We start from the raw sequence: 21,043 nt of genomic DNA on the forward strand, positions 1-21,043 counted from the left end.
TCCTGGCTGCACCGAGAGCAGCGTATGCTAATGTACAACTCCAGAATCAGTTACCGAGCAATGTCAGATCATCTGGTACTGGTGGTATTTGGTGGTCCTGCCCTCATCATCGCCGTGTCATGAGTCCTCACGACCAGCCAGTGTCCTACGTCCTGGCTGCACTGAGAGCAGCGTATGCTAATGTACAACTCCAGAATCAGTTACCGAGCAATGTCAGATCATCTGGTACTGGTGGTATTTGGTGGTCCTGCCCTCATCATCGCCGTGTCATGAGTCCTCACGACCAGCCAGTGTCCTACGTCCTGGCTGCACCGAGAGCAGCGTATGCTAATGTACAACTCCAGGATCAGTTACCGAGCAATGTCAGATCATCTGGTACTGGTGGTATTTGGTGGTCCTGCCCTCATCATCGCCGTGTCATGAGTCCTCACGACCAGCCAGTGTCCTACGTCCTGGCTGCACTGAGAGCAGCGTATGCTAATGTACAACTCCAGGATCAGTTACCGAGCAATGTCAGATCATCTGGTACTGGTGGTATTTGGTGGTCCTGCCCTCATCATCGCCGTGTCATGAGTCCTCACGACCAGCCAGTGTCCTACGTCCTGGCTGCACTGAGAGCAGCGTATGCTAATGTACAACTCCAGAATCAGTTACCGAGCAATGTCAGATCATCTGGTACTGGTGGTATTTGGTGGTCCTGCCCTCATCATCGCCGTGTCATGAGTCCTCACGACCAGCCAGTGTCCTACGTCCTGGCTGCACTGAGAGCAGCGTATGCTAATGTACAACTCCAGGATCAGTTACCGAGCAATGTCAGATCATCTGGTACTGGTGGTATTTGGTGGTCCTGCCCTCATCATCGCCGTGTCATGAGTCCTCACGACCAGCCAGTGTCCTACGTCCTGGCTGCACTGAGAGCAGCGTATGCTAATGTACAACTCCAGGATCAGTTACCGGGCAATGTCAGATCATCTGGTACTGGTGGTATTTGGTGGTCCTGCCCTCATCATCGCCGTGTCATGAGTCCTCACGACCAGCCAGTGTCCTACGTCCTGGCTGCACCGAGAGCAGCGTATGCTAATGTACAACTCCAGAATCAGTTACCGAGCAATGTCAGATCATCTGGTACTGGTGGTATTTGGTGGTCCTGCCCTCATCATCGCCGTGTCATGAGTCCTCACGACCAGCCAGTGTCCTACGTCCTGGCTGCACTGAGAGCAGCGTATGCTAATGTACAACTCCAGAATCAGTTACCGAGCAATGTCAGATCATCTGGTACTGGTGGTATTTGGTGGTCCTGCCCTCATCATCGCCGTGTCATGAGTCCTCACGACCAGCCAGTGTCCTACGTCCTGGCTGCACTGAGAGCAGCGTATGCTAATGTACAACTCCAGAATCAGTTACCGAGCAATGTCAGATCATCTGGTACTGGTGGTATTTGGTGGTCCTGCCCTCATCATCGCCGTGTTATGAGTCCTCACGACCAGCCAGTGTCCTACGTCCTGGCTGCACTGAGAGCAGCGTATGCTAATGTACAACTCCAGAATCAGTTACCGAGCAATGTCAGATCATCTGGTACTGGTGGTATTTGTTGGTCCTGCCCTCATCATCGCCGTGTTATGAGTCCTCACGACCAGCCAGTGTCCTACGTCCTGGCTGCACTGAGAGCAGCGTATGCTAATGTACAGCTGATAAATTATTTGATCCTGGTGTCGTTAGCTGGTGCAGCCCGCGGGTGTCCGAGAGCGCCACTCTCCTCTCTCCACTAACCACTCACCAAGCCACTCAGTCCTCAGTCGTGTATTCGCGCTGGTTCTGTTCGTACCTACTTGTGTGGATCCTCCAGACCCCAAAACGTCACCTAACAAACAGGTAAGGTTAATTTTTCTGTGTTTTTGTTTTTAAATTAAACTAATGATTTTAACAAGAATTATTTATGGTTAGCTTGCAAATTCTATTTGTAACTATGTATTTAAATCAAATATTGTGAAAATGTGTGCATGGTATATAATACATGACGGGAATGTGCAAAACGAGATTGTAAAACTCTTTCTAAATAAAAATATATTTCTACACTTCATTGGTAAAACGTAATCCAAGTTATGCCACGGAACGCATAGACAGTGGTACTTTTTGGACGGTTACTGTATTTCAAGACTTCTTACCAATTACACTGAACATTATTTTTACTATTAAATTTCTTTTTTGGTCCTTGATTCATCAGTTTTTAGCAAGATTGGTTGTTTATCAAAGTGCTTCAACGTTGTAACGAAAACCCATCTATGAGAATAAATATAACCATTAATGACCCAACCAACTGTACAAATGCAACTGCTGATACACATTTCTTTAATATTTAAAACTGTTGAGGTGGTTGAAAAAACCTTGTCTAAGTGACAGCAAGGGTGTAAGATGTATGGCTACAGGGACGGAAGTGGAGGGGCTCAAACTTGGTTTAATCTGGGAATAAACCCCATATTGTGCCCGGGGGAGGCAGACCTGGACCCTCATCTGTCTTGTAAGGGACAAGGGACAAGGGACAAGGGACAGCTGACGAGTCGGTCTTTGATTGGCTGTTTTTGGATAATTGAAAATTATATGTAAATACTGTATATGTATAACTCTCATCGGAAATACATATTTTTATAAATAAGTAACCTAAAACCTAAACGTTAAAAAATATTTTACAGCCAAAAAGTGAAAATCTTTAAGCTAACATAGCTACTAATAGCATATTTTTGTACCAAATTAATTATGATAATTAATTGATCATAGACAAATCCAACCACCATCATTCAGTGATTAGTAACCCCCTCAAATTAAAAACGAAACCTACGACAAACCTTCTCTCACATATGTTTTCACAACATTTTAGTAACTCCGTATGAATTGTAGTTTCATATGAATCAATTTTATTTAATGTATGTATCACCACTTCGATAAACTACATTGTTAAAAAATTACTTTTTTTTACTTATAATAGTTTTCCAACGCGGATTTTAATATGCTTCTTTCATAGTAAAACGTAACAGGGTTCATTGCGAGGTTCATTCAAGCCCCGGGTTCATTGTGGGAGAGCCCCGGGTTCATTGTGGGGGAGCCCCGGGTTCATTGTGGGGTAGCCCCGGGTACATTGTGGGAGAGCCCCGGGTTCATTGTGGGGGAGCCCTGGGTTCATTGTGGGAGAGCCCCGGGTTCATTGTGGGGGAGCCCCGGGTTCATTGTGGGAGAGCCCCGGGTACATTGTGGGGGAGCCCCGGGTTCATTGTGGGGGAGCCCCGGGTTCATTGTGGGGGAGCCCTGGGTTCATTGTGGGAGAGCCCCGGGTTCATTGTGGGAGAGCCCCGGGTTCATTGTGGGAGAGCCCCGGGTTCATTGTGGGGGAGCCCCGGGTTCATTGTGGGGTAGCCCCGGGTACATTGTGGGAGAGCCCCGGGTTCATTGTGGGGGAGCCCTGGGTTCATTGTGGGGGAGCCCCGGGTACATTGTGGGGGAGCCCCGGGTTCATTGAATGGCTATTTGTAAACTACTGGTACTTAATAAAAAAATTCTAGATATAATTATTTGAAGTAAATCTGTTATGAACACAACATCGTATCGGAATCAGAGTGAGAGAGATGTGGTGCTGGTCATAGTGTAAGTGTAACCACAGTCACTACCACAACCACAAACAGAACCACAAAACCTGGCTGTTCCATTACATTCACACTGCTAACCACCGCTTTGTGGTGAACTCGCTCACCAACAATGATCCAACAATGGAAAAGGACTGTTCATTAATCAATCTAACAATCACTAGCCAAGCATATTCTGTACAAAACCTAATACACAGTGTGCCCAATGAAACGTTTAAAAGTTTGTTGAGATCTGTAAAAAAATCTAAAATTCGTTTATTAAAATATATTCCGTTATGTGCTTTTTAAAATATATTTTTATCTACAAAATTTGGGTTTTGTTATAACTTAGTATGTGCCTATATTGGGTCCTTGATAACTCCATCACGTAATACTGATAAATCTTGAAATTATAATAAACTACAGCATTCATAGACTGTATTATGTATTGACTAATTCTGTTTCTGGTCAAATTTATCTGTGATACTGCAATCGTACACCAACTCGTTTTATGTTCTAATTTATTTGAGAACAATGTTTCTGGTAAAACGACGCTTTAATACTATTCTTTTTCCTTCCACTGCATACTTGCAAAATGCAAACCTAGCGAAATAAAAGTAAGGTGCACGATAGATTAAGTAATCTATGTTAAACTGAAACTAGTTAGTCTGATATTACTAACGACCTCGACAGTTAATGTATCGTTACGATAGTGTTGTGCCGATTCAGCATGTCTACCTGCTCTGTCTACTCACTTACTTTAATGTCACACGGGGATAAGTTAAATGATTCTTAGTAGCCTAACTTTTTTATATGAAACAAACCCAAGAAAATGTTTACTTAATATCTTTTTTAAAATCTAACTTTTTGGAAAAAGGTAAAAAAACAGATTTCAGTTATTTAAATGTAGGTACCCAAACAATTGTGCTCATATTAATATGCATTACGCTAGAAACATTCATTTACATTGATGACGTGGGAGTGAAAACATGGAACATGGAACAATATCGAATGTTCATAACAATATTGTTTGATTTCCATATTCCGTTTAGAACTGATGATTGTAGCGCTCCGATGAACATTTGGAGGAATCAAAATACAATGACAATAACCAGAGTATTGGAACTAGCTTGAAGACTACGTTGTAACAAAAGCTAATATGTACCATTGAAAGCAACAGCATAGTACATTGTAACAACAATGAATATCTTCACAAACAGGATTACTAGGTGCACGCTCATTCTTCCCGTGTGTGGACGAAACGAAGGTAGCCTAGTTAATAAGGCTGAGCTGGTTAGTAAGGCGACCAGACTCCACCGTAGTACTCTAGGTCGGCGCACAAAGGACTACACTGGATCGAGCAGGCATGCATGCTCAATGCTCAAACAGTGTCTTGCAGAGCAGATCATTTCAAGCATGCCTGAGGCCTTGGTGCAGATGTGGTGAATGTGTATGGTCATAACTTTAATGACAAGTCAACAAAACATTATGGCCTTTGTTGGTTAGACGTCCAGAACAGGCTGTCATATAGGAAATATTCAGTATCCAGAGAATTTTGTTTTATGCTAAAGTTCATCAACTTATTTTTGGTGGGATTGACATCATATTACCTTTGTACTTGGGACAAAACTTTGCTGAGAACATCATTATCAGCAAACTAAATAAAAGGGGTTTTGACAACTCTCTTTATGTCATTAATTAAAATGGAGATCAGAAAATATCTAATTTTTTGTTGTTGTCTTCAAGTTAATTTTGAAAGAAATAATTTTCGCCCCATAAAAGCCAGTTCACATGATCTAATCAAGACAGTTAGTAAAACTCAACCTGATGAGTGTTTATTGTATTCAACCAAATTACATTAATAGCGGAGCTTTACCTTAGTCGCATTAGAACTACATCGGAATCTGTATTGGAAATTGTATTGTATCAGTAACATTGGTTCCACACTGAAACCACAGCCAAAACCGCAGTTTGGCTCACCTCGAATCGCGATTTGTTGTTTACCCATTCGATGGCAATCCACATAATGCTGCATTTTATAGTAAGGCCCATGAGGTAGCATATTCGTCAATAAGCAATAAAACGTGCACTGTTACATTATTTAAACAGTAAATTCCACATGGACCTAACATTCATTTTACAAACATTTGTTATAAAATAATTTGTTGCTAAAGAATTTTAAACTATCCAAATACAAGATTATCTAGCTGAATAGAAAGGATAAAATGTCATTTATTACATACATTTCCGGGAGTACTTCAATACAATATAAGTTACTTTTCATCCCTCGCCAAGATAATATCACGTTAGTTATAAACTATAGGAGAGATGAGAACGTTCAAAAGGTTTTTCTGTTACTTAGCTACATACTTTGATTTTGTAGGCCTGGATAATGAAGCCCCAATCTGAGAATGCAACAATTAATTGTAAATATGTCAAAAGAGCAAAACATCATCATAAACATTCTGAGCTACAATGTTTTAAACAGTTCTTCTGATAAAATTGAAAATAGAATAATTATTGTTTGTTCAGCGCAGGTACTCATACATTTTGAATTAATTCCTAGAGATTTTAAAACTTCATTTCTTCCATTAAATTAGTTAACCACGCGCATTATACTCTTGCACCCCTAAGCTCTAATTATGTTCATGTATAGGCAATGGCGGTTGACAGTTAGTTGAAGGTACGGTGTAATCTATTTCACAAAAGCTGCTTACTCTAATTGACATAATCAATACACATTGCTTATAGGGGTGCTAGGCTAATTAATGGCGTGCATTAGGCAAAACAATCTTTGCCTCAACAGCACAATTATCCGCGTTAATGTGGCGTTGTTAATTATTCTTATTCAATTACACCCCATTATATCGAGCTAATAATCAACCTACTAATTTTCTTTGTGTTTACATAGATTGCATCAGCGTTTTTCATGCTTTTGTTAGCTTTTGTAGAGCACTAATTATTTTTAATGATTCGACGTTATACTATTAATAGATTTTTATTATTGTTAAGGGCAGTTTCATATTAAATGTTCCTCACCACGTAGAACGGTCCACTGAGAGGCCATAAAATGTTTACAGTCGGTGACTTGCTTATCGCAGGACGTCCACGTCCAAACACCGCTAAAACACGAGACGACTCTCATTTTGGCGGTCGTTGGAATCAGTATTTTACCTGCTCTTGTTGTGTTCTCACGCTCGCTGACAAATTTATACGATGACGTATCACTTAATCCTTCTTTAACTCAGAGCTGTAAAGTTGATTGTCTTATACAGTTAGTTTTACAATTTTAACTCGTACAATGGTAAAAAAAGGTAGCAAAACTAACTGTCACTGAAACGAAGTGTTGAATTTAATATTACTTTGAAACACTCCAATATTTTATCCACGTCGCTGTACATAGGGTTTCGTCTATGTTTTTTTTTTGCAATAAAACAATATCAACTACAAACTGAGATGCGTCTTTGGTTGAATTATAAAAACAGTAATTTACTGACGTTATTTAAAAACTATTTTGGAGTAATTTTTACCCTACTCATTCTCCTGATTATAATAGCTATTAAAAAAAAAAAAAAAAAAAAAAAAAAAAAAACTAAAAGATAGGTCTGCAGAAGCACAGGGTTTACGTCTGTTTTTTCTAAACAATGAGATATTTCTAAGCTCGTAGTTCTTGATATTAAGCTTTGTATGATTTTTCTGTTGGATTAGAATAAAATAATTTTATCATCGAAACGAAAGGACGGCGATTGAATGTCATGCCAAGTTTAGAACTATTCTAACAACAATACACCTCTCTTCTCGCTGTTGCGGTTGCCCGTGCTCTTGAGTAAGATGCTTGTGTCAACAACAACAAAGGTACCGGCAATTTAATATAATTTAAGTTTTTGAACCTGGTATAGGCCTATACAAGAAAAATCCCATCTCTCACTTCACTGATCCAACTCGTCAGGTCCAGTAAAAATATACGAGATCTCTAGAGTGAAATTGTTTTAAATGGTATTCACCTTATCTATAAAAGTGTCCCGGTGGATAAGTGGATTCAGATCATCAGGCCTCAGATCAAACGACGCGTGTAGTTTGAGGGGCGAGCTTTAATTAAGCGTAAAATAATGAACGGATGGATAATCGATGATATTCTATAAGCTTTGGACAGGCCCGGTGTGTCTGTGTGTGTGTAGGTCACTATACTAACGCCCACCTATACTCGTCAGATAGCCTCTATACTTTGTAATTCGCAATCACTTTTCCAAGCCGCTTCGAACAGTCTTTATTCAAATGCATCTCAGATCCAACACTTATCTTTGCCTCTTGTCGGCAGTTTGCATAGTATAAACATAAACAGAGGCGGTGTTTCCAGTTCAGGTGCTGTAATTTGATGTTAAACAGCCTTCGCTTCCGACACTGGGTGTCGTCCGCGACTCGTCAACCTAGTCTGAATCCTATCTTATGATTATTTGTATCATTTTAAACAGAACTCATAGCCGAAACGTCATTCTTCCATGATTGTTTCCAAAACTTCAATATGTAACAAACTAAAATGCATTTTGTCATAGCTTGCCTCAATTGAACAGTGTTATGTTATTCTGATTCCGGGCTAAAAAGTTAATAAATCTCTCTTTATCGAATAAATAGCACAAATCTACAACAAACGGAAAACCCTATTTAATGTCTATTGTATGTAGCCGTTCGTATTTTTATTTTTATTTATAAGGTTGAGATTTACTCTGAATTTTTTGAAGCATCCGTGAACTATGTACTGAAAAAGTTCCCATTAACCATTACCCATTATTAATCTAGCACAATAAAAAAATAACAGCCATTAGATAAAATGATGACAGCATTTTACGCTTTTAAGCTGGAAGTAGGTTATCAGAAGTAATGCAAGTATAAAAGTCTGGAGATATCCTAACTTGATAAGTAGCAGGTGAGATATGAGCTCTCTGGTACTACGTCTCTCAGTCAGAGCTCAAGTCTCTCTTGTTATTCCATCTTCACAGATTTGCATAGTAATTTCATTTTGCAAACTTTCTTACTTTAATGTCAACAACAAAATGAAACAAAGTAAAAGCCAGTGAGTATAGTTTTTATTGATCGGTTTCGCATATAAATTACGTCTATTGTTTTATTGAAACGAAAAGAAGAGAGAGGAAAACTAGCTTTTTATGCACGTAGCTATAATAGTTTTAGGTAGAAAAGGATAAACTTCTGTACCAATTGATATGCGGTAAATTGTCATTTACAATATTCTTGGGGAATTAGCATAACATTGTATATTGAGAAATATGAAACAATTTAAATATCACCTTTCATCAGTGTATGTATGTATTGAAAGATTATTATACTACTCACTCAGACTAGTTAACTCTTAATAACTCTTTATAACTATTAGTAAATCTCTTAAATATAGTTTTTTTTCATGTTATTAAAATTTTTGTTTTAAACCAAGGTGTATTTAATTTATCAAGGAAAATACTGTTAATAAGTTATGTTATTTTGTAAGCTAATTAATCCATAGTTCATTTGTTGGCTCACAAAATAACTCTTGACAAATGAATCACAAGGAGAGGAGCAAGCTGGTCTAGTGGTAGAGATTTTATCTAAGTAATAAAGCTGCGACCCCTTTAACCTAGCCTGAAGTAATATGGAAAACATTTCCAGGCTAGAACCAAGAGGATTAAAATAGAATCATTATAGATGCATATATTCACACTGTATAATGGGAGTTCAAACGCATCATTTGGACAAAAGCATTGTCATAACCCTGCATTATCCGTACAAATCCATCTTTGACAGCAATGTGCATGTGGTTCAATTGAACAATATTAATTAACCCTATGAGAATATTCAAAATAGACGTAACAATAAACAGTTTGTCACAGCCGGAGTAAAGGGTTTTCACCAATACTGACGCAGGTATAATTATAATATACAGTTTACATGTTAAAGATACTATTTCTCGTTATACCAATTTCCACATGCCTTTGAAGTTTAACCAGTTTGATGTATAATAAGGGACCAACAGACCATGGATAGATCTCACTCTGAGAAAACAATACAGGATTTATGTGTTTGTATTTTTGTTCCCTTAAGAAAATATAAGTAAACAGACACACTAAGCTATAAAGCGTACACAGTACCTTTTATACTAACCCTGTATCCACATAAGTAGAATAAAGCTGTTTCTACGCTAAAGTAGATTATAACGTTTCATTATTAATCAAATTTTAAAATATACTTTAATTGTAACACTTATTAAAATATTTATGCTTTGTCAATTATTCATACTACAGTACATTAATAGAATGTGAACGATAGTTTTGTTATTTTCTATACATCCTTGTTTTGGTATTAAGACATGTAACCGCAACTATATTAAAACAACGACATAGTTTTGACTTCACTTTAGACTTAGCAAGTGTCATAGTACTAAAAGTAAGGAAACCGCAATTCTAGCAGAATTTTTTACTTTCGTAATGTTTAAGACAATTCAAACGGTACCTTTATTGTTATTAAATTCAATCGCATGTATTAAAACGTGCGGGGATTTATTCAACGATTCTGTTTAGTTTCTTCTGTTGAAAGAAAGTTATTTTTAAGAGAAAGGGAATGTCAGAACCATAATTGGTATTGTGGTTTTCAGCAAGTTAGATATTAACTTTATATTTTTTTTAGTCTAGCATTCGCTGCTTACATTTAAAATTTGATTTACTATTTAGTTCAAGTAACAGCAGCAAACATTTGGCATAAGTTGGGTTTTCTTTTCCAAGTAAAGGCTCTTTTATTCTACAAGACCGATTTTCATAATTTTTGTCTTAAATTTAAGGTATTACTCGACCAAAAAACATAAATAAGATTTTTACAAATTCTAACTTCAATTAATAAACCATTTCTATTTATATAAGAACCTTCAGTGAAATACCAGCTTTTATTTGAATTATTGATTATTAAGATCGAACGTACATGAAGCACGCTGCTGAATCACGAATCAACAATAATTATAATTGTTTTAGGACTTATCTGCAATCAATGATACGCAACTCAATTTCTATTTTAGTTATTTTATATGTCTTGGTTTTTAAATACTCCTAGAAATAAAGGTTCTTATTTGGGATATTGGTAATTTGAATCAGTTAAGTTCAAGATACTTTACGACATAAGAAAAAACAAATTTCAGCTCTGCGGAGCAGCACACATAGGGTTCTCTAGTTTATTCTGCAATTGTGTCTTTAATTATAGTAAATGATGGAGATTCGATCACCGTTGCTGTATCAACCTAGGCTCATCCCCTGACTTTTGAAAGTTAATTTATTTTGGTAACTTTGATCTATAATTTTTATAGGCTTTATTAAGATATAGACGTTTTTCAAAACCAAGATTTTCAAGTACACGTTTTTTTCAACCAAGATATTCACGCACATTTTTTAAAATTTCACATGAGATAATAACTACAAACTCTGCTAATTACGCTTGACTATCCAATTTACCAATCACAATTTTCAATTACAACTACAAGCAATAATGTTTTCAGAGGTATCTACTTCTAAATCAATCTGCGTTGATATTGCAAGTACACTTTGCATCCTATTGTAAAATACGATGCCTTTCATTAAGTGACATAATAATCATCATCAATCTACTAATACTTAAGTTTTTATGCAAACTCAATAAATTGACACAATAGTGACGAATATTGAACATTTCAGGGAATGAATTTGTTTAGATAATTTGGTACACTAAACTATGAAGCAGTGTAGAGAACGTTTTAGTGAGAAATTCCAATCCAGTACATACTTCGCAAAGAATGATCTCTAACACCGATCAAGTATACCACTTTGTGATGCTACGAGCCGTCTAATATACGAGCTTATGATTGATTATAACTCACACCACGCGGATATCGGCTGATTGGATTAAGTCGTGATTACTAATTAACATAATTGTATTACTCTACTAATTGTCATTCAAGAGTGGTGAGTGAGTGGTTAGCATTATTAATAGATAGCAATTTCATACAAGCTTTTAAATTAAGTAACGTTGTAATTGCTTTTTTTTAAATATAGCAACTGTTCAGTAACATTATAGGGAAAATGCAACCTTTCTTCCGATACATTTTTCACTGAAGAAATGTAACTGGTACAATTACTAAACGTTACCGCTTGTAACAATGTCAACAATACTTGCAAATATGAAAAATTGTTTTTCAAAAATTTCTTACATCAAATTATAACGGTTATAGATCTTAGGCCTAACTAACACTTAGTTTCGTGACCAGCTAATATTTAAACATAGAAAATGCTTTACTTATGTAATGATATCACTGTACTTAGTAAGTCTGTTGGAGTCCTAAAATAAAGGTGTACTTCCCAGTTCCCACAAGGTGTTTTTATGCAAATAAATAATACAACAAAAAGCCAAATTTATAACTTTTGTAATGTTTATCTGTTTTAAATCAAAATTAACTTAATTTAATATTTTAACTTATTCAGTATGAAAGCTATACTGCGCCATTTTATTTCCAAGAATAAACCCGATGCTCGTCTGTTTGAGCAGTTTTACTCCAGTGTTTGGAAAAACTGTGTTTTTACAAGAGAGGATAACTCCCGAGACCCTGTTGCTTAATTGCGGACCATTACATACGTGAAATAAAGGTCCAAAAACTATTTGGTATTCATTCTATTTATCGGAGAAATAAAATAAAATGACCCTAGCAAAAAATCGTCCATGCATAGAAATGGAATACAATGCATAGAATACACCTAGTTATGATTTCCTTGATCCTCGAGTTTATCTCAATCCAAGTTTAGGACTAATTTTGATAAAGCCGAGAACCATGTAAACACAGCCATATTTCTACGAAGTTGTGAAAGGAGAAGAGCAATGTCCGCCTTAGGACCGCGCCTTGTTTCTAACTTCAGAAGGTCTAAAGGGATCAACAGAAGCACTTTATTTATTAGTACTGTATATAGTTTTGATACTAGCGTTTGGAAAATTATTTATAAAAAACATATTTTTATTGTGATAACATAACTTGAGGTTTTTCCAGTTTTGAACTTGAAGTATCTTAGTTCAAATAAATAGTTAGTTTAAGTTGAATAAAGAATTGAACAATAGATCAAAATAATAAATCGAAAGAGAAGAAGTATAAGCTAAATGAACGGTGAGGGTTTTGGTGTTATGTAATTTATTGTAATGTTTTTGATAAAATACAACGAAACTTAGTATATTTTTTTCACACTCAGTACGTATAATCGTTCTACTATCACGAAAAGCTTTTAACAAATAGAATACACTCCACTTGTAAGAGTGGTGTTTATATATTTAAGTATAATTATTTTTAATCCGAAGTAAGTGATATTATACAATATTATTCCCTACGTAAAGTGAAAATAAAAACAATGTTAAACCTACAATAAGATGTCAAAAACGGCTGTCATTATCTTATAGATATACATACTTCTATCTTGTATAACATATACAGAATGATTTTTAAATGAGTTCCCCCCCCCCTACTTTTTTCTACATTTCTTAAGATATCAACTCCGGACCACGTCAGATCATTGTAGAGTAGTAAGTACTTCATTGACATGTTTACAAGTTTACAAGTTTACAAGTTTTTAATTTGCATGTTTGGTTTTTGAATTATTGAAATTTTAAATAAGATAATTTTAATATTTCATCAAGAAAGTTTGATAACAAAAAACGGATTGCGGCATTGAGTTCAGCATAAAAAAGTAGTTGAAAATTGTGGGTCACAACATCACCTTCATATTTAAATTAATTTGTCACATTTCAAAGTGGTGGATCCAAGATGGCAGCCGAAAAAATTACATCCGTCATAACCAAGTGAAAATAGGTCGACAATGAATGGTGGTGTATACTTATCTTTATCTAGCACTCTTTTGAGATTATGGTCTTAGTTTGTAAATGCACAATGTTAAAATGGGCTAAAAATAATGTTACAAAAAGTCCTTATAACCTTAGAACGGATCAAGATTTTTAAAAACTATTTGCGGCATTGTAATCAGCGCAAAATTCTAGTTTGGAATAATGGGTCACAACCCTACCTTTACATTTGAATAAAAACTTTGTATCCAATATGGCGGATCCAAGATGGCGGCCAAAAATTTATACCCAGTCAAAATGATACTACTCTACAATGATCTGACGTGGTCCGGAGTTTATATCTTAAGAAATGTAGAAAAAAGTAGGGGGGGGGGAACTCATTTAAAACTCACATTGTATAGTTCAAATTTGCTTAAACGAGGGTATTGAACAATATTTAGTTAAATAACAATCTCAGAATCCTTGTAATCATGAAGTGGTTAGCTTCATTGCCCTTTTAAACTAAAACAACAAAGCCTAATTTAATGTGTAAATGCCGAGCCATTATTGTAATTTTTGGGAGCTTTTTGAAAGCAAACAATAACGGGAATCTGCGTGTGAATGCTGCAATAGTCATTACTGTTATTGTGGCCGACCTGAGTATTTGGGGATGATTGTAAAAGCGACTGGTGGAAGTAAATGAACAGCGCCCCTGGGAGTAAAACATATTGTTTTATCAGAGTTTTGGAATGAGTTTACAATTATAGGATATGTGTATCGAAATCAAATTGAATATTTGTACTGACATCAATCATAGTGCATGGTAAAAAAAGCGTTTGACTTAGTAGTATAGCTGTACTCATTTAAAGTTATAATGTGTAGTAAGCCTAAAAAGTAGAATATTTAGTAATTGGACCACAAAAATAGCTACAGTATTATTAAAGTAAGTCATTTAAAATCTTAGGGCTCAAGTATTAACGTTAATCGTAATTCATATTCACCCAAACCTCAAATGTTTATATTTATTATTCTATAATTATATTTTATAATTATTATTAATCATTCGTGTTTCAATGCTAAGATCGATTCGTTCTATTTCTGTATCACGAAGGTGCCATATACAACCAAAATCTAAAGAACGTAAGGTCAATCAGAGTGTTCACTGCACCGCATCGCTTTCCATTCAACAACCACTTTTGGTAACAAAAACCGAGTTAGTGATAGTTGTAACAATATCAGTACTTTTATTGAAAGAGTTTCACTAAATTTTGCTTTACTTTTGATATTCCTAGTTTTAAATGCTGTTTACCAATCACTCGTTTGGTTTTAAACGTCATTATGAAAGTATGAACCGGAGGTATGAATGAGGGACTAGACCACCACGACCACGACCACGGAATGATCGGTCTTGTAACCAACCACAACGTAGTTACGAATGAGTGGTGGTGGCAGACGAACATTAAAATAATCACTGACTATAAAGTCAATATATCACATAGACCTACTACGCTTTCTAACAATAAATTAATACTTTCGCCACAAAGTAGAGTTATGTTTGACAAGCCACTACACATGGAATTTATTTAAATCTACTTACTCGATTTTATGTTTACTCTATTTATAATTATTATTTTCTGGATATTTATACAGTTTTATTCATTTGGCACAACCAAAGGGATGATCTTAGGAGCACAGAACAATTCGTTAAGTTCAGTTAATTGGACTCAAGTTTGATTTTAAGATATATAACCTTGTAGAGTATTATACTTGATTTGATTATAGTATTCTAGGTTTAGTCTTAACTTTTGATCTAGCTTAATTGAGCTATATAAGGGGATTAGTGCGCATGATTCCGAAACAACACGAATAATGCAATACCCATTTGTTTTATTATATTTTAATATTATAAGTTAATTTTGCGATTGTGTCACAAAACAGCAGCCTGCTTGCGAGTCCACTAAACACCGTAACAATGTATACTCACCATTGAGAGAATATCATTTATGGGCTTCGACTAAAGGGGGAAATTATGTGTCACATACGGACACCAATGTTATTAGTGCGTGGTTAACAACTTTAACAAAAACTATGAAGATTTAAATTTTTATTTGCAAATATAGACGAATCAATAGTATTTACACTTTCAAACTTGGCTAGTTCAACCCTGATTTTAATATGAACACAATCCTGCATTTTACATAGCGTTACTCCCCGTGGGGCGATATTGTTACACAATCATTATTTATTACCAGACCTAATTAACATAAAGCAACTATAACATGAGCACGAGGCCTTGGGCTGATCTCCAGGGATGGACGTGTTGCGTGCTCTCCACTTAGTTAAATCTTGTACTTAACAATATCAATAAAATCAATTATTAATCAATGTCATATTACCTAAATATGACCTCTATAATACATAAATTATTAGATTTTATCCTCTTAAACCTGCAGCATTATTCCAATTTCTACCACCCATCGGTTATAAAATATAGCCCTATTGTTAATTACTACAATCATTTCATCAACGTAAATATTTCACCGACAAATAACATACAACCAGCAGGTTTAATATGGTAGCTTTTATAATAATTACCACTTCACCGATTCCATAGTTCAAGACCTTTACACTCTTACCATTTGTTATTAGAAAAAACACAAAAGTAAAATACACAGCAAAACATTTACCATTGATTTTAGAAACAAATTTCATAACCATTGGGTAGCAATACACGACCATTTTAATTATTAGAAACGTACTAAAAGATAATGTAATTATGCCTTAGATTCAACAATAGGAAGTGAATTTTAGAAAATACCCAGGGATAGTGCCTAAACACTAGATAGCATATTATAGCTTACTTATTCTAAATTCTTTCGTCTTATTCTATCTCAAATTCTTTCTCTAAAATAACGGTGCATTCCTTGAAAAAAATGTCCTCGTAAGAAAGTGTGGATAACATGTAGTTTTTGTTCAATTAGGGTTTAAAAATATGTAAACAAACATTGCGCTCAAAACCAGCCCCATCTGACTTTAGGAAAAATGATTTTGCTCAATTTTTGTTTACCTCCATTAAATTCTAAAAATGATTCCAAACCTTTCCATTACTATCCAAATAATCACGATTAGGCATATTAAACGTCTAATTTATACAGTTTTGTAAATCATTCATCATTCCACAACTACATGTTAGGTTTGGTCAAATATTGTATGCTACTATGAATAGGCTATATGTTATGTATGGGTTTAATTTTATACCTCTTACACAATTTTTCATCTATAGAAAAGTCAGTACAGTAAAAAAATAATAAATACCGTAGTGGTTAACTGATAAGCAACGCTAAGTTAAATCTGTTTGAAAAGTAGAAGAATGACATGGTAAAAATATTATTGAATGCATTATTCTCATTTTCACACTTTCATTTTGAGAAGGCTTACGAAATTCATACAAGTAGAAAAGCCTGGTGAACGTACAGCTTGATTTGTTGATAAGGCGTCGCGCCGGTGAGAAATATGAGATTTGTGCGGCCCTGCTCTATTTCAGCCGACCCTGATTACAGCGATGTCTCTGCTTTGCATATTTTAAAATTAGAATCGACTTTTAAATAATATTTATAATATTTCGTACAGTCCCATGTTTAGTTGTAACTGTTGTAAGACTACTTGGGTAGAATGTAAAACACTGTCCTTCATTAACTTTCGCATGCGGTCTTCCTGTACCGACTGTTTCTCTAAAGTGAAGAAGCTATTACCGTAGTTCACACGTAAAGACCAAGACACGGGTCCCAGAGGCTAAAACACTTTAATCCTTTCAAACGTTTATACTTGTATATAAATAAACTAATAAAAATCAAACCAAATTTAGAAAAACAAAGACCAGAGGGAGGATCTTAAAAATAACTTTCTTTAGTTCAGAAGAAAGCTTAATTATTAGTCATTTGCACTCTATATAATTCTTAATGTAAATGTTGTGAAGATTGAAATAATTACCTTTATTTTAACAATAAATGTCATTCTTATATAGTAATATACCTTTTCATAAAACTACAATTGTTAAACATACATCTTACGTTTTATTTTACCCTCTTACTGTGTGAGTTGGAAACCTAAAATAGTCATTATTTAATCACCATCATATATTTATCGTGTAGTATGAAAGATAATTTTATTAAACACTTGGACACCCTTTAAATATATAAATATGTGTGTGTCAGTGAACACGACAACTGAAGTAATTTGGGTCCGATTTTAATGAAATTCAGCATGAATGTGTAGAGCTGAACTAAACGTGATTGAGTTCAAGAAACAGCAAGATCAGGTAATGGGAAAGGGTGTTTTTGGGGTTTTTGAAAGTAATTAGGGTTCTTAAATGCTAACCCCTAAAACATGAAAATCTCCCATTTCCATTACAGCTATTACAGCTGTTGTGATGATAAACAAGTTTGCATATTGAACCATGTAAGTTTAAAGGTAACGGAGAAAATTCTAATAATACTGTGCATTTACAATTTCGATGTCATTTTATAAAGAGGAAAAGAAAAGTGTTGTAGTTTGCTAGTCTACTGATATATTTCGATGCAATTCGCCAAATTTGTTTATTTCATCTTATACTACGGAACTAACGTGTATTAAAAAACACGGTTCCTCTTCCCCAACAAACCTTATTCGCACCTTATTAGCAGCAAACCTTATTCTCGTCAAAGGTAATGCGTTTTTAGGGAATACGTACGACTAATTGTTTGTGAAAATATTGTAGCTAAAATCCAATCACAAAAATTCAAGTTTACTTAGTTCACAGGTTTGCTGCGGCGAGGGTATTTTTATATTGTTACTGTATGTGCCCTGTGCATTGTGTATTTATACATGTTATATAGTTTTTGAAAGTTCTACTAACCCGTTTAAAAATTTTATCTCAAGCTTCGTCGTGGCAAGATATTTTGTTTGAACCGCCTGTTTAAATCATAAATTCGCAAATTTTACAATACAATTAAGAGATAAATATATATAATGTATTTCGTTTGTTAGGCTTTTTTGTGGCTTGACAAGTTTTCTAAATTATTTCATTTTAAAGCAAGGAAATTTTACGAATAACGTACGAAAAATACAAGTGACAACTGTACAAACTGTACACTGAATTTCTTAATTGATTGTACCTTTATTGTAATAATATACCTATATACATCTATAAAGAGTTACTATTTAATGTTTTTTAAATATTTATTTTACCCAAGGAAACTAAGTTAAAGCAAGTTAATGCAAATAAGCGTTAACAGATATGCGTGAACTAACAAGTAACTTAGGAAAGCTAGTGTAAGTAACTTTGTTGTTTACTTGTATGAAGTTGTACAATTGTAAGTGAACCTTCATCAAACAATTCATGACAACTGAGTTCAAAACAACGTTACAGACTTGAGTCTCGTCACTGACTAGAGCAAACTTGATTTCAAGTTTAGACTTGCTTACTTAGGCCTACATTTAAAATACCTCACGGTGCGGCGCCTATTTTGTTCTGTGTTTTTTTTTTAGAAAACATTGAACTGGAGGTTTTAGGTCAAAGATATAGTTTAAATAGTTTTATTTATAATGATAAACTAGACATATTGTTAGTAAAGAAGTAGATGTCCTCAAGTAAAATCATAAGATGCAACTAAATTTAAATTTCCAGTCCTATTAGTCATTTTAGCCTCTGGATTGCTTATATATAGTTGATATTGTAAGGTCTTACCTTAGCAATCCTAGTATTGTCGATCCGATATCATTTTCGAACCCGAAGGTTCATCTTCAGTCGGGATCTAGGTCAATGGTCCTTATAATTCTTAACAACATAGTGCAACGCAACCCCCGAGATCGAAGTGACAATGATAGGCCTACTAATTGTACTAATATACATATATATATGTTACACTCAATCTCCGAATTCGGACAATGTCCGAAATTTCTACCCACTCCGCGATGTGGATAGTGTGAAATACCCACGTCGCGGAGTGAGCATTTTATTCGGACATTGGCCGAAGTGAAATGCCCAGACCGCGTTGTGGGTATATTGATTTACTCAAATGCCGAAGTCATAACGTTCTTCGGTGATTAAGCAAATCTAAAATATCCACATCGCGATGTGAGCAAGAGGGATTGCCCACGTCGGGTTGTGGGTATTTCTAGTTTGTGCAAACGCCGAATTTACGTTTAGACATGGCATCCCCAACATTTGCACTATATGCAATTAGGATGGACAGACCTGCACCTGCATTGTGTTTCCTTTACTGTTGCTGTCCTGTAGTGATACGCACGTGATAAAGTTAATATATGCTCAGTGATTACCTCTTGTGGGATATTGAGGCCAATGTGGACGGGCAAATCTAAGGGTAAAAGGGTCGCCAACCTCTAAAAAAAAAAAAAAGGTTTTATAAGATGTGGTTGCAAGAACAACTGTTTGAGTAAATCATGTAAATATATTAAGTCAAACGTAAAATACAATTCTAAATGACATGGCAACACCTCTTGTGCCAATAAGTAAAAGAAAGATGTAACAAGAACTTTGTGATAATCGGCGTTTTAAGGCTACTCCTATTTTTGTAAAGCTGAAATACATAATTTCAATATCTAATGGACCTTTTTATATTTGTTCCTATTCGGTAATTTGCTGTTTTCTTGAATTTTCTAAAATGCTACTTATCTATCTTCTATACTATTATAAAAAAGAGGTGGTTGCTGTATGTGTGTATGTGTGTATGGGAAAAGTAAACTCGAAAAATACTGGTCGGATTGGGCTGAAATTTGGCATGATGATAGCTCACATTCCCGATTAACATATAGGCATTCAAAAATCCTTTCGGGCTCCGCCCCAGTGGCTCTGGAGTTTCCCATGTTAACCTTATGAGAAATGGAATTATTGAATCTTAACAGCTGTTTCAATTAAACAAGTTGGTTCTGTTCTATGATGTTCAATAGCATTAAAGTTACAAGGATTACCAACAGGGTGCAGCACTATTATTTCTTTTACATTTATGACAACAGCTAATTTGCAACCAAAAGGTGAGTGAGCGTAGCGAACGAACTTCAACCTGGAGGCGAGTTAGCGTAGCGAACGAGCTAACCTGAAGGCAAGTGAGCGCAGCGAACGAGCTCCAACCTAAAGGTGAGTGAGCGTAGCGAACGAGCTCCAACCTAAAGGTGAGTGAGCGTAGCGAACAAACTTGAACCAGGACGTGATTGAGCCATGCGAACGAGATAATCTTGAAAATTAAGAAGTTAAACGGGGCAAAGCCCGCGGGTTACAGCTAGTACATTATATAATTAGAATCACAAACATAAATTTTATTTATTTTACCTAGTGATTGTGGATTTCATGTAGATTTATGGGTATACGGTAGTTTATAAACTACTAGTCGGCGTTTGCGCAAACTAGAAATACCCACTACCCGACGTGGGCAATCACTTTTGCTCACATCGCGTTGTGGGTATTTTGAATTTGTTCAATCGCCGAAGAAGGTTTCGAGTTCGGCGTTTGAGTAAATCAGTTTAGCCACAACGCGGTCTGGGCATTTCGTTTCGGCCAATGTCCGAAATTAAATGCTCACTCCGCGACGTGGGTATTTTACACTATCCAC

At 35.6% G+C, this 21,043-nt stretch overlaps 1 protein-coding gene across 3 annotated transcripts in view; it reads left to right on the forward strand.

Annotated features, from left to right (window-relative positions):
• The first annotated feature begins 1,717 nt into the window (after positions 1 to 1,717).
• LOC129005842 (superoxide dismutase [Cu-Zn]-like) overlaps positions 1,718 to 21,043 on the forward strand; it is a 101,462-nt gene continuing 82,136 nt past the window's right edge. Inside the window, exon 1 of one of the 3 annotated variants that reach the window (XM_054434864.1) lies at positions 1,718 to 1,872. The gene's annotated coding sequence lies outside the window, so the exon portion shown is untranslated. The remainder of the gene's footprint in view (positions 1,873 to 21,043) is intronic. The other 2 variants (XM_054434861.1, XM_054434863.1) reach the window with 2 other exon arrangements.

The sequence above is a fragment of the Macrosteles quadrilineatus genome, unplaced genomic scaffold (assembly GCF_028750875.1).
Source record: "Macrosteles quadrilineatus isolate MER2022 unplaced genomic scaffold, UCM_ALF_1.0 Scaffold_36__1_contigs__length_1205136, whole genome shotgun sequence".
In the NCBI taxonomy this organism is placed as follows: Eukaryota; Metazoa; Arthropoda; class Insecta; order Hemiptera; family Cicadellidae; genus Macrosteles; species Macrosteles quadrilineatus.